Source organism: Solanum tuberosum, unplaced genomic scaffold (genome assembly GCF_000226075.1).
Source record: "Solanum tuberosum cultivar DM 1-3 516 R44 unplaced genomic scaffold, SolTub_3.0 scf00009, whole genome shotgun sequence".
Lineage (NCBI taxonomy): Eukaryota > Viridiplantae > Streptophyta > Magnoliopsida > Solanales > Solanaceae > Solanum > Solanum tuberosum.
This window is the reverse complement of record NW_006238935.1, coordinates 178,994-191,219: the sequence shown is the minus strand read 5'-3', so window position 1 is coordinate 191,219 and position 12,226 is coordinate 178,994. Positions and strand designations below refer to the sequence as shown.

Here is a 12,226-nt window from a genome sequence, read left to right as displayed (position 1 = left end):
GATGTTATTGGTACTATGAATCACGTTGTTGTACCTGCTCCTCGGAGGGTGCAGATGCTCCTATGCAGAGGTTACGAGCTAAGCTAACACTGAAAGATGAGGAAATTTCTGCACTCAGAGTATCTCATACTACTGCTATGGATCAGTTGCATGTCTCCTATGGACTCGAGCATGCCAGGTTGGTGGAAGAAAATGCAAAGTTGAAAGAAGATTTGGTGAAGTCCGAAGTTGCCCTTGAAGCTGAGAAATACACAAACTCTGCAAATCTAAAAGGCCTTTATGATCTATTCAAGTCTACTTCTCCGTGTGCCTCTCCATTAGCTACTTTTTCCCAGATTCCTTTACTAATCAACTTCCTCTAGTCGTGTGTGGTTTTTGCTTTTAAGTTTTTGATGTGGTTTTAGCATGGTTTATACATTTCTGACTTTATCTCCATGATGTGGGATGGCTTGTTTTTTCTGTAGAATTGCCTAATTTCTGAATAGTTCTATTTCCTTTTATAGCTAACTGTGTTTTGGTGCTTTTATGGTTGGTTATCACTTGGATACTATAGTAGGTTCTATGCAGGTTTGATTGATGCCAAAAACGGAAGGTACTTTAACATTTGTTGTATTCGTAATGTATGATATGTCATCTTCAAAAGGGGGGAATTTGTTAGTTTAATAAGGATTTTAAAGACTGACAAAGTAATTGAGCAAGGAACAACTTGTACAGAATCAGTCAAAGTGTAAACATAATTATGAGTCCTAAGAGAAGTAGGAAGCATAAGCAAAGAAGGAAGTAGAACGGCGTGAATAAGGATTCAAGACGGAAATAAATCAAAGCCAAGTCAAGTAAGGAAACTACACAAAAGAGGCGTGAAGTAGAGTGTGAGTTGGACAAGGCTTTGCGGATGCGGTAAAGTCAAGTTCGAGTTGAACAAGGCTTTGAGGATGCGATAAAGTCTAGTTCGAGTTGAACACGACTTTGAGACGTTTTGATCTTTAAATAGGGCAATATTGTCGTCAGAAAAGATTGCGCACTTACATAGAGAGAGAAAAAAACACGGTCAAGCTTTTGAGAGAGTTTTGTAAGTTACTTGGGGAGTGGTGCGAGTTTGTGAGAAATTATTGTAAGATTGTAGTTAATAGTTATTGACTGCAATTAAGTATTGAGCGTAGGATAAGTCTAACAAGTTTGTGAAACTTGAAAGACTTTAGAAGACTTAAACTTTGGATTTTTTGTCTTGGGTTGTTAGGAATTAGAGTTTATAATTCCTTAGATTACATAGATGTGTAATCATTGTATTGTTTGAAGTTGAGATAAATAATACAAAATTGTGAACTACTTGTTATTTTACGGAATTATTTACTACAACTCTCAAACAGTAAAGAACAAATAGTAAGTACGTGTTCCTTTACAAAATTAAGGAGGTCATAATTCTAACACTATATACTCTTGTAATTAATTAAGGGAGATCCTCCCAAATATTCGATCTTATCAAGAATATGATTGTGTTTGTTGATTTTTGATCATTAGAAGATGAAATATTACTAAAATTCAAATCAAATCAACATCTTTAAATTTAATTTTTTATTTGATGAAAGTCAATAATACTGGTTCCACTTGCAAGAAAATTCTGACCACTTGATTAAAAGGTTTAAAGGAGAATATCAATTCAAAAACTATTATTTTATTTATTTCATTTTATAAGGAACGAAATTTTTTTATTTTATGAGTTTTGAAGTTAGAATGTTAAACATTTTATGACTTTAGTACTTTATGAGAACTTTAATATTTATATTTACGGGAGATATTTTTAAAATGGATTTAATTACAAACAGTGTACAACTTACAGAATTATTTAAGAGTAGATTTAATTTTAATTTATATATATTTTTAATAAGAAGATAGATGGTGGAATTCAAGTTGGCATTGTCATCAACTTGGACTTTTGTTACCAATTAATGGTGAATTTTTTTATCAAACTAAGTCATTATTTAAATCAATTCTCCAAAATAATATGTTTTTAATTTTTTTTATAAAACTAGAATAAACGTATTTCTGAGTAACGTTTTAGGGTATTTTTATTTTAAAAATTTAACGGACAAAAATTGACGGAGCTGACGACATTAAATGAATAAAAGTACACCTGAGTAACGTTTTACACCTAAAACGTTACTCACGAGTACGTTTATTGAGAATCCAATCACGGGCCACTGAATCCAATCCTGCAAATGCAAATGGAGTGACCAGTTGTGTTCAATCAATCCGGAGCCAAAATGACAGTTTTTTTCCATCGAAAAACGAAAACAGCACATCAAAAGAATTTTTAACCAAAAGGGTAAAATCGCTCCTGACAAAGCGATTTTCTTTTGAAAAATTGACGCCGTTCCGTTGAAATAAATATCGCTGCCTTAGCAGCTCTTTTCTTTAAAATCGTTGCTATAGCAGCGTTTATATAAATGAAAAATAATTTAAAAGTAAAATCGCTGCTATAGCAGCGATTTGTTTTAAGAAATTAAAAAATAAAAAAAATAAATCGCTGCCTTAGCAGCGATTTTATGAGAATTTTTTTTTCTTCAAAAATCGCTATGGCAGCTTTTTGATTAAAAAAAAAAATCCTTTTGAAGTTAAATGCTACTATAGGTCAAATCAATTATTTATTATAATATAATTATGATATAAATGTAGTGTACATATTTATTTTAATTTTGAATTTACAAAATACTAAATTATTTTCTTACTTTTTAAATCACTTGAATGGCAGCAAATCAACTTCAATTTTTTTATTAAAACGATGCTATAACAATTTTTTTTTAAAAATAAAAATTCATAAGATCGCTGCCAGGGCAGCGATTTATGCATTTTTTATTTTATTTTTAATTCCTTAAAAAGAAATCACTGCTATAGGAGCGATTTTACTTCAATTTTTTTTTTAATAAAAACCCTGCTATAGTAGAGAAAAAGAATTTTTATTTTATTTTTGATAGCAGCGATTTTCATTTCTTTTAACGGAAAGACGCCAATTTTTGTCAGAAGAAATTCGCTCCGTCAGGAGCGATTTTACCCTTTTGGTTACATTTCTTTTTGATGTGCCGTTTTTATTTTTTGAAGAAAAAAAGTTGCCCTTTTGGCTCCGGAATGTGTGTTCAATTGCCATCTTACCTCTCTTTATTGTAGAATATTTATCGTAACATGCATGGAGGAGCAGTTGGAGTTGTCGCAGAGAGTTATCATAAATGTAAATGGAGACTTTTGTAAAGCAACAAGTTTTATTACTCATTGGAGAATTCACTGCGATTATTGATTTCATGTAACTATATTTATGATATGAGATGAGTTTTATGTTGAGATTTATGGTATGAGATTTCATGAATGTGTATGAAATGAAATTTCATGATTTGTAGGGATTGCGTTTTCAGAATCAGGAGAAAGGACATCAAGACCAATTGGCCATTTGCATTTGCAGGATTGGATTCAGTGGTCCGTGATTGAATTCTCAATAAACGTACTCGTGAGTAATGTTTTAGGTGTAAAACCTTACTCAAGAGTACGTTTATTTATTTAACGTCGTCAGTTCCATCAGTTTTTGTCCGTTAAATTTTTAAAATAAAAATATCCTAAAACGTTACTCAGAAATACGTTTTTACTAATTTTGTAAAAAAAAAAAAACGTATTATTCTGGTGAATTGATTTAAATAATGGCTTAGTTTGGTCAAAAATTCAATTAATGGTCCTTGTCATGGTACGTCAGGGGTTTCGTCATTGCCTATTCCATTCTAATAATTTCTCAATATAAAATACTCCAATCAAGACAATTGAAAATTTTGACTTCTTGTTTGATTCAACTTGAATATGCGATAAAAAATTTCAAATACGATTCATATATATATATATATATATACTAGATGAGGGAAGCCCGTGCTTAGCACGGACCCAATATAAATTTAAGAAACATCAAAAAGAAATAATGAAAATATTAGTAAGATGCAATATGAGGCTTGTAGGGAAAAATGCGTATTCACTACATAATGAGTTGGCATTATTAAATAATGGCAAAGGAGTAACTTCAATTTTTCCCTTTGAACATATATACAGGAAAAATCTGATCTTCGTTAGAATGCAACAAGAAGTGTAAAGTTGGTATTGATTAGGTTGAGTCGGTCTATGGTTTATGTATTTCTCTCTTTTCTTTTCCTTGAGTCTTCATGATATCTGGTGATTGTATATATCTGCAGAAGATCTGAAACATTATTTTAGTATTAAGATTATTTATATGGAGATTAAACTGCAACCAGGAAGCTGGGAAGATATTCATTTAAGAATTCAAAGTTAAAAGTTTATAAGTTGCAGGAAAAGCACAAAGCTACAAGTTTGTAGAAATTCTGTTGGAAAAGTTAAAGAGTAATTTTGTATAGAACTTTAGGATAACTTAGCACGAAAAAAGTGAGATTTGGCAGATTCATTTGTAGCAACTGCACAAAAGAGAATAATAAACATGTCTAAGTTTTAAAAAAAAAAAAACGCAAAAAGAAAGGATATAGGTGACATTACCAACATAATTTAGCTATAATTATATAAATAAAAGTAGTGAGTACTCATCAACTCCAGGGTAACTCACCATGGAAAAAGTCAGACTTGTCAAATTCATTTGTAGCAACTGCGTAGAAGAAAATTGTAAACATCTCTAGACAATTAACTTTCGAATTGAAATCTTCAGTGGCAACTTGTTCTCGGTAACTTTTACATCCTTCAATGATGACTTACTATAGAAGAAATGTCCTAATACAACGAAACTCATTCATTAGATTGCCCATGCTTTGATGTGATAACCTTTCTCCATAAAGCAGTGTCCTCAACATTGAATCTCAATAGCCATTTTACTGAGAGGCTCGTTTATCATGATCATCCCGCCTTACAACCCAACCTAAACTATTAGTTCCATAACTTGATGTTTGTGTCATGCCTCTAAAACTTTGCAAATAAATTGAGTGTTAACATACTAAATGTATATTATGAATCACGTAAATTAACAACAATGGGCACTGAACACAAAAAGTCACTGACGCACACTCTAGTACGTACATCCAATTGTAATCAAGTGTAAAAACAGGAAAATGAATTTGAGCACATCATGGAACGGAAAACGTGAGCTTTGGATGTCATAACTAAGTATATAGAACAAGAAGAGTGAAGAAGTAACCTTCCTTGTTTGTTAAGTAGAACAAATTTGAGACTGTATTGTGTGTTTCCATGTTTACAGCAGTAAAATAAATCGAATTTTCGAAGGCCAACAACATATCATAGTAATAGAATGTATAGGCATCTAATTAAGAAGTGGACATCTAAGTTGCGTGGACTCTTCACTTTCGATGTCGCACCCGTGTCGGTTTCTCCAAAAATACACTATTTTTGACAAATTCGACACACCCCTTGACATTTTTGAATAGTATATGCGAATAGTTGAAGAGTACACTACCATGAGAAGACTACATGTACATTACCGAACAATGAAATTCTGTTATAGGTAGTATAAATAACATGTGAATCACAGATATTAACTGTTACAAAAGATCCTTTCTTATAATCTTATTAGAGGAAAGTGTATATGTGCATATAAGAGCACATCTATTTCAGTATGAAATATTTATGTTAACTATTTGTTAATTATTCAATATGATGCCACCTGATTGTTATATACCAATTTCAATTCCAGCAACACCTAACCATTTAGCACATTATCAGTTGCCATTATTCATGGTTCATTTTCATTCATTAGTTCTCAGCTACAATGGGTATGTTAATTAAGAAGAAGAATTCTGGTGGCCTGGGAAGTTGAAGGCGGAAGAGGAACGCAACAAAGTCACAGCGAGCAGAATAGTTTAGCTAAACCATCAAGGGTCCAACTGTGTGAATGAGATTCTTTCGCTATTAATTAAAAGTTAGTAAATTTTTCTAATTAGCTTTACACACTTGTTTTCTTTGTCGATACATAAATAGATTAGCACTAAGAGTTATGAACAACAAGCTGCAGGACTTCTTGGTTTTGCTCTTCCAAGGAACCAATATTGGAGTTTAGTTTATTACAAATTCTCGGCTGACTAATCATAGTTTCTGGCCGTTGAGAAACTCTCTGTTGCGGGAAAATGTGGTTATGATATTCAACAAACGGTAAAATCAGCAGGTGTACTTTATAAAAAAAATTTCCTAAGCTATACAAAATTTCATATAAGGTTCAATGAGGAATTTTGATGAACATTTAGCGGCTAAAGCTAATTATTAACAGGGCAAGAAAAAACATAAAATGCATACAAGCAAGACAGTAAACAACAAACCACGAAGAGGAAACATAGAACTCACAGTTACATAGGCAGAGAGAAGCAAAGCGCTTTGCACAAGCCGAACTATCAAGAGGTGCGAAGAAGGTAAACAATTTCAACAGAGATGATGAATGCGGCAGTTGACAAGAGGAAGAGGAAGCAGCGAGGTAATAGCTGTAAAAGATTTGGGCTACGCGTGGCAGGCAAAGTTGTGTAATTGGAAAGATTGTAATACCCTTTTCGATGACACAGACATGTTGAGGAGCTGTGTGCTTACTGGCATTTATCATATAGTAGAATATATATAAAGGTCAAGTGATCTCAGTTCGGGATGGGATTGCACGTGTTTATGGATTGAACGAGATTTAAGCTGGGGAAATGGTTGAATTTGCCAGTGGTATGAAAAGACTAGCCTTGAATCTTGAGAATGAGAATGTCGGGATTGTTGTCTTTGGTAGTGATACTGCTATTAAAGAAGGAGATCTTGTCAAGAGCACTAGATCTATTGCGGATGTTCCTGCGGAAAAGGCTATGCTAGGTCGTGTGGTCGATGGCTTGGGAGTACCTATTGATGGAAGGGGTCTCTAAGCGATCACGAGCGACGACATGTTGAAGTGAAAGCCCCTGGGATTATTGAACGTAAATCAGTGCACGAGCCTATGCAAACAAGTTTAGAAGCGGTAGATAGTCTGGTTCCTATAGGTCGTGGTCAACGAGAACTTATAACCGGGGACCGACAAACAAACATATATATATATATATATATATTAATTTTTACCCTTACTTTTTTATTTTTATAAAAACTAGTTAAGTGTTTATGACGTTAATTAATAATAAATTTGTATAAAAAGGACAAATTATTATGTGTACGCTATATTGTTATGTACAATTTTTTTTTTAAAATAACATAAATTTTTCAAAGATAAAATATCTTTGTAAACATGATAACTCACTATCATACTAACAATTAAATAGCAAAATTAAATATAGTGAACAAACTTTTATTATTGATAGTAAATGTTAAAATTATGTTCATATCAATAGATGAAAACACACTCTAAATAATAAGGTAAAAGAAAAATGAGCTACAGTATGTACGGACATAATTACATATATCAATGATAGGTAATTAATATATATATATATATATATATATTTGAATTAAACAAAAGGTGTATATGTTCTTGAAAATGATCAAGTTGATCATATTTTTAGATATACAGAGGAATAAATCTTGTCACATAAAATTCCTCACATATATAATGCTAACACCAATAAAATAAAATATAGATAAACAAAACAAATCCAAACAACACAGTTTCTTCCTTCGCATTTCATCATTTACTAGTTTATTAAAATTTTAAATAGACACAATTTTAATTGAATTCAAAATGTACTATAAAGTCTGAAACAACCTATATGGTGTCAAGAGAATCTATACAAATTCATTTTGCCAAAAATTATAATGTATATATAATCATATTTTAATTGTCCCTATACAAATATAACGATAGATTAAATTTTAACCCACTTAGAACCTAAAATTGTCTTTGGTCTAGTGGTAAAAAGGGTTCAATTTTGATTAGAACCACATGTTTAACTAAGTAGAACTTAAAGATTTTCTACGTACAGTAACAAATACATTATTTTCCGCCTTTTCAATATACATAAAATAATTTACTCAAACTTTTACAACATATAAATTAGTGTAATCCATTAAAAGAAAAAAAACTACACTATTTGGTAGAGCTGTCAAAAAAGGCCGACCCAACCCCACCCAGCCCAAGCCTCGCGGGCCAAGGAATTTGAAGGGCTAGGACGGGCTGACCCTTCATTTGGAAGACCCTAAAAATGCTCAACCGAACCCAACCCTAGAAGGGCCGGCGGCTGGGGCGGGCTAGCCCTTTTTTTTTCTTTTTCATTTTTCTTTTCAAACTTATAGTTCTATAATATCAGAAGATTTTCAAATAAAATATGACAAATAATGGTGTTGTTTCAACAACACTAGCAAAAAATCTAGTGTAATTAGCATGTATCTCGCATACTAGATACATGAGCGAGATAAGAAAGTGACAAACAAGATGGGGGGAGGCGAGGGCGCGAGATTTGTCTATGTATCCATGTGAATCTACTTGGATAGAGTGTAGCTAGAACAAATTAACCTAGTTTTGAGTCTATATATTCCAAGATACATGTATCTTGACGTACCAAAATCTTGTAAGATTCATAATATTACAACATAACGTGTATTTATGTAATGAGATTATACTAGTGAGATTATTGTGAGTTACCTTTAAATAAAAAGTTTTGGCCCATGGGCCGACCCAGGCCTAGCCCCGATCAAGTCTCAAGGTCCAAGGGCTTATATGGGCAAGACTTATAAGCCCTAGTTTTAAATGAGCTTGAAAAATCCTATCCCAACCCTACCCCAATAATGGGTTGGGTTGGGCCGGCCCCATGGGCTAAGCCCATTTTGATGGCTCTACTATTTAGTTATTTCTTTGAAACCCCTCATTGCGCTTGAAAAATTTAATTTCAAACTTTCATTACATTCATACACGTCTCCCTTTGTGTGTTGGTAGCCTTGTACTCATTATTTAATAAAATTTAATAATAACTAGATAATAATTATATATTTGTTATAAATATAGTGAATGTCTATCTGTTAGAGAATATTTAGGAACCCTAACTTTGGGACCAAGTCAATTTTCCCCTATAAATAGAGAGGTCCTCTTCATTGTAAAATCATCCCTCAAGAGAAATAATAATTCTTCTCTCTACTTTCTTCTTCTTATTCTATAGCTTCATAACACATTATCAGCACGAGACCCTACCGTCTCAAAGAGTGAACGTTAAGTTTGAAGAATTAATAAGACATGGACAATTCTCAAAGCATGTTATCTAATTATGAAGACATTTTCTTGATTGATTCTGGTACAACACATACGATATTAAAAAATGAGAAATATTTCTCTCATTTAAGTATAGGCAAAATAAATTTTTTATAGTACTAATATGATTGAGGGCATTGGAAGAGCCATTGTAATTTTGCCTAAGGGAACTAAACCCATCATAAATAATGATATATTTTCTCCCAAATTTCGGAGAAACTTGTTGAGTTTTAAAGATAATATCAGTGACAATGATTATCATATCCAATCGATGGATGTAATAAATCTTGAATATCTTGGTATCGCCAAAAACGTCTCTGGGCAAACATGTGTTATAGAAAAGTTCCCTGCTTTATCTTCTGGCTTGTATTGGACAAAAATTAGTTCAATTGAGGCACATTCTATAGTAAATAAGAATTTTACCAATTCCAATACATTTGTACTTTGGCATGATCATCTGGGACATCTTGTTTCTATAATGACAAGACAAATTATAGAAAATTCAAATGGACATCCATTAAAGTACCTAAATGTCACGATCCGAGTCTACACCCTGGACGTGGACGACACTTGAGAACCATTGTTGGTTCCCAAACGAACCCTTATCCTGTCTGACTACAAGCAGAAGACTAACTCAACCGAATTAAATTCAATAAACTCAAATACTCAACTTTAAAATAATCTGAACTATAAATAGATAGACTCAGAGTTTGCAAAAACAACTCAAAGAAGATAAATACTGAAAACTAATCAACTTTATCTATCTATGAAGCCTCTACTATTACAGAAGGATATTGGGACAAGACCCATGACATCGGAAAACTACTAACTGTAAGATAAAGGTGAAGTCATTTGGAATATAAGAAGGCTCACCAAAACTGACTAGAACTGCAAGTGGTATCAACAAAGCTTCTGTTGATGACCCTGAATACCTGTATCGGCATCATAAAAGATGCAGGCCAAATGGCCTCAGTACATGGAATGTATGAGCATGTAAAGAGAGTTCTAAAGCAAAACATAAGCTTGAACTGATGGAAAAGAAACATACTTTCCTCTTCTCAACTCGGAGAAAATAGAGCTCAACTCAATAATAAGATACTCAACTCAGTGAAACATAGTTCAACTCAACTCAGAGAAAATATAGCTCAACTCAATAATAAGATACTCAACTCAATAAAAACCTAATTCAACTAAACTCAGAGAAATAGGGCTCAAATCAATAATAAGATACTCAACTCTGTGAAACATAGTTCAACTCAACTTAGAGAAATACGACTCAACTCAATAATAAGATACTCAACTGTGTGAAACATAGTTCAACTCAACTCAGAGAAATAGGTTCAACTCAATAATAAGATACTCAACTCTTGATACTCAAGGATAAAACAACAATAAAAGATGCAATATATGGAAAAGTGTAAAATAATATATAGCAACTCAATTTTATGTAAAAATACAATAATAACTCATTTGTATGTAAAAATACAATAATAACTCTTATTTGGGTGATTCTCTAGCTGACAACCATCACTATAAGCTATGTGATGCTATAACGTCTCGCCCACGCTGCCAGAATTGTCCTATACCTTGTGGGGTATAGAACTCCTCTACTAAGTGGATCTACTAGTCTATGCTTAAAATCATTAAGGAATCATCTAAAAATTATGACCCTTTCTACCCACGTTGGCTACATGGTTTATGGGGGTTGTGAGTTGTTAGAACTCTCCCCCATATCGGTGCTCAATACTACTCCCAAAATTTAACTTAGCTCATATGTTTTAAAGAAAAAATTTCCTCTTCATAAAAATATTTCTCTAAAAAGAGATAGTACTCAAAATGCTCATGAACTCTTTGAAAATCGGTATTTCCTCTCTTCTTAAATGTAAAAACATTTACTCTTGCGAATACTTAGTTCCCATATATCATTTTAAAGAAAATGGAACTTGACTCTACTCATCCTCATAGTCATTTACTCAAGCCTTTAAACAAATTATGAGTAATTGTAAAGGACTTCTCAAAATAGGGTTCATGCCGAATTATGGATGTGAACGACTCAATTTAAGGTTTTAAATAACCATACATAGAACTCAATACCCAGAACTCAACAACTCCAGAACTCAAGGAGTCAATGATACTACTCATCTCAAGAATGCTCGACTCAGAGGGTTCATGTGAAATTATGGGCATGAAAAACTCAACTCAAGGACCTTCATGGGTAACATGTAGTAGTCCTATGATTAGGAATATAATCTCAAAAGGATTAGGAACTCAATACTCAAGATTTAGAACTTGAAGATACTACTCCTCTCAAATATACTCAAATTATGGAGTTCATGCAGAATGTATGGGCATGAATGACTCGACTCAAGGATCTAAATGATAATGTAGGCTCATGAATACATTCTCCTCATTCTCATACTCACTTACTTGAGTCTTGAAACAAGTTATTAGTAATTGTAGAAGACTCATCAAAGATTCAAAAGGACTTTCTCAGAAGACTCGAAAGAACTCTCAAGACTTGACTTTTAACTCTACCTTGAATTTGAATTATGAATCCAAGGTTATGAATGATTTCTCGATGTTTAGAAGTATTTTAGAGTAGTTAGAATCAAAGGGGAGTAAAGGTACCCTTTGAAGAAACTTAGACGGGCCAAACGACAAAGAAGGGGTGGAGGCAGGCGACCCTGGCTGTCACGACCCGAGAGCACCCCCTAGTCGTAACCAGCGTACTCGACCTCTCGGAGGTCTAATACAAGCCTCTAAGCATTCATTCATCGCATAACACTAAAAACATAATGAATTTAAAACTTTCTTTACCAAGAAAACATTTAATTAAAAAAATAGCAAGCGGAAGACTTTCTAGACTTTATACATGATGTCTCATAACCATCTAATACTTTAGAGTGCAAAATTTGGGACCAATCCCATACACAACTTAAACAATACTTAAAAAGACATAAAACAACATATGGGGTATTGTCCTCGAATATATGAGGACTCACCAAGTCTTCATCTTCAACACTTAGAAACCTA

At 32.9% G+C, this 12,226-nt stretch overlaps 1 long non-coding RNA gene across 1 annotated transcript; it reads right to left on the bottom strand.

Annotated features, from left to right (window-relative positions):
• Positions 1-4,046: 4,046 nt before the first annotated feature.
• LOC107061463 (uncharacterized) lies at positions 4,047-7,038 on the bottom strand. Its single transcript, XR_001473993.1, has 2 exons — positions 4,604-7,038; positions 4,047-4,225 (listed from the first exon to the last, which is right to left on the bottom strand). It is a non-coding gene; the product is annotated as an uncharacterized lncRNA (long non-coding RNA).
• Between the last annotated feature and the right edge of the window lie 5,188 nt (positions 7,039-12,226).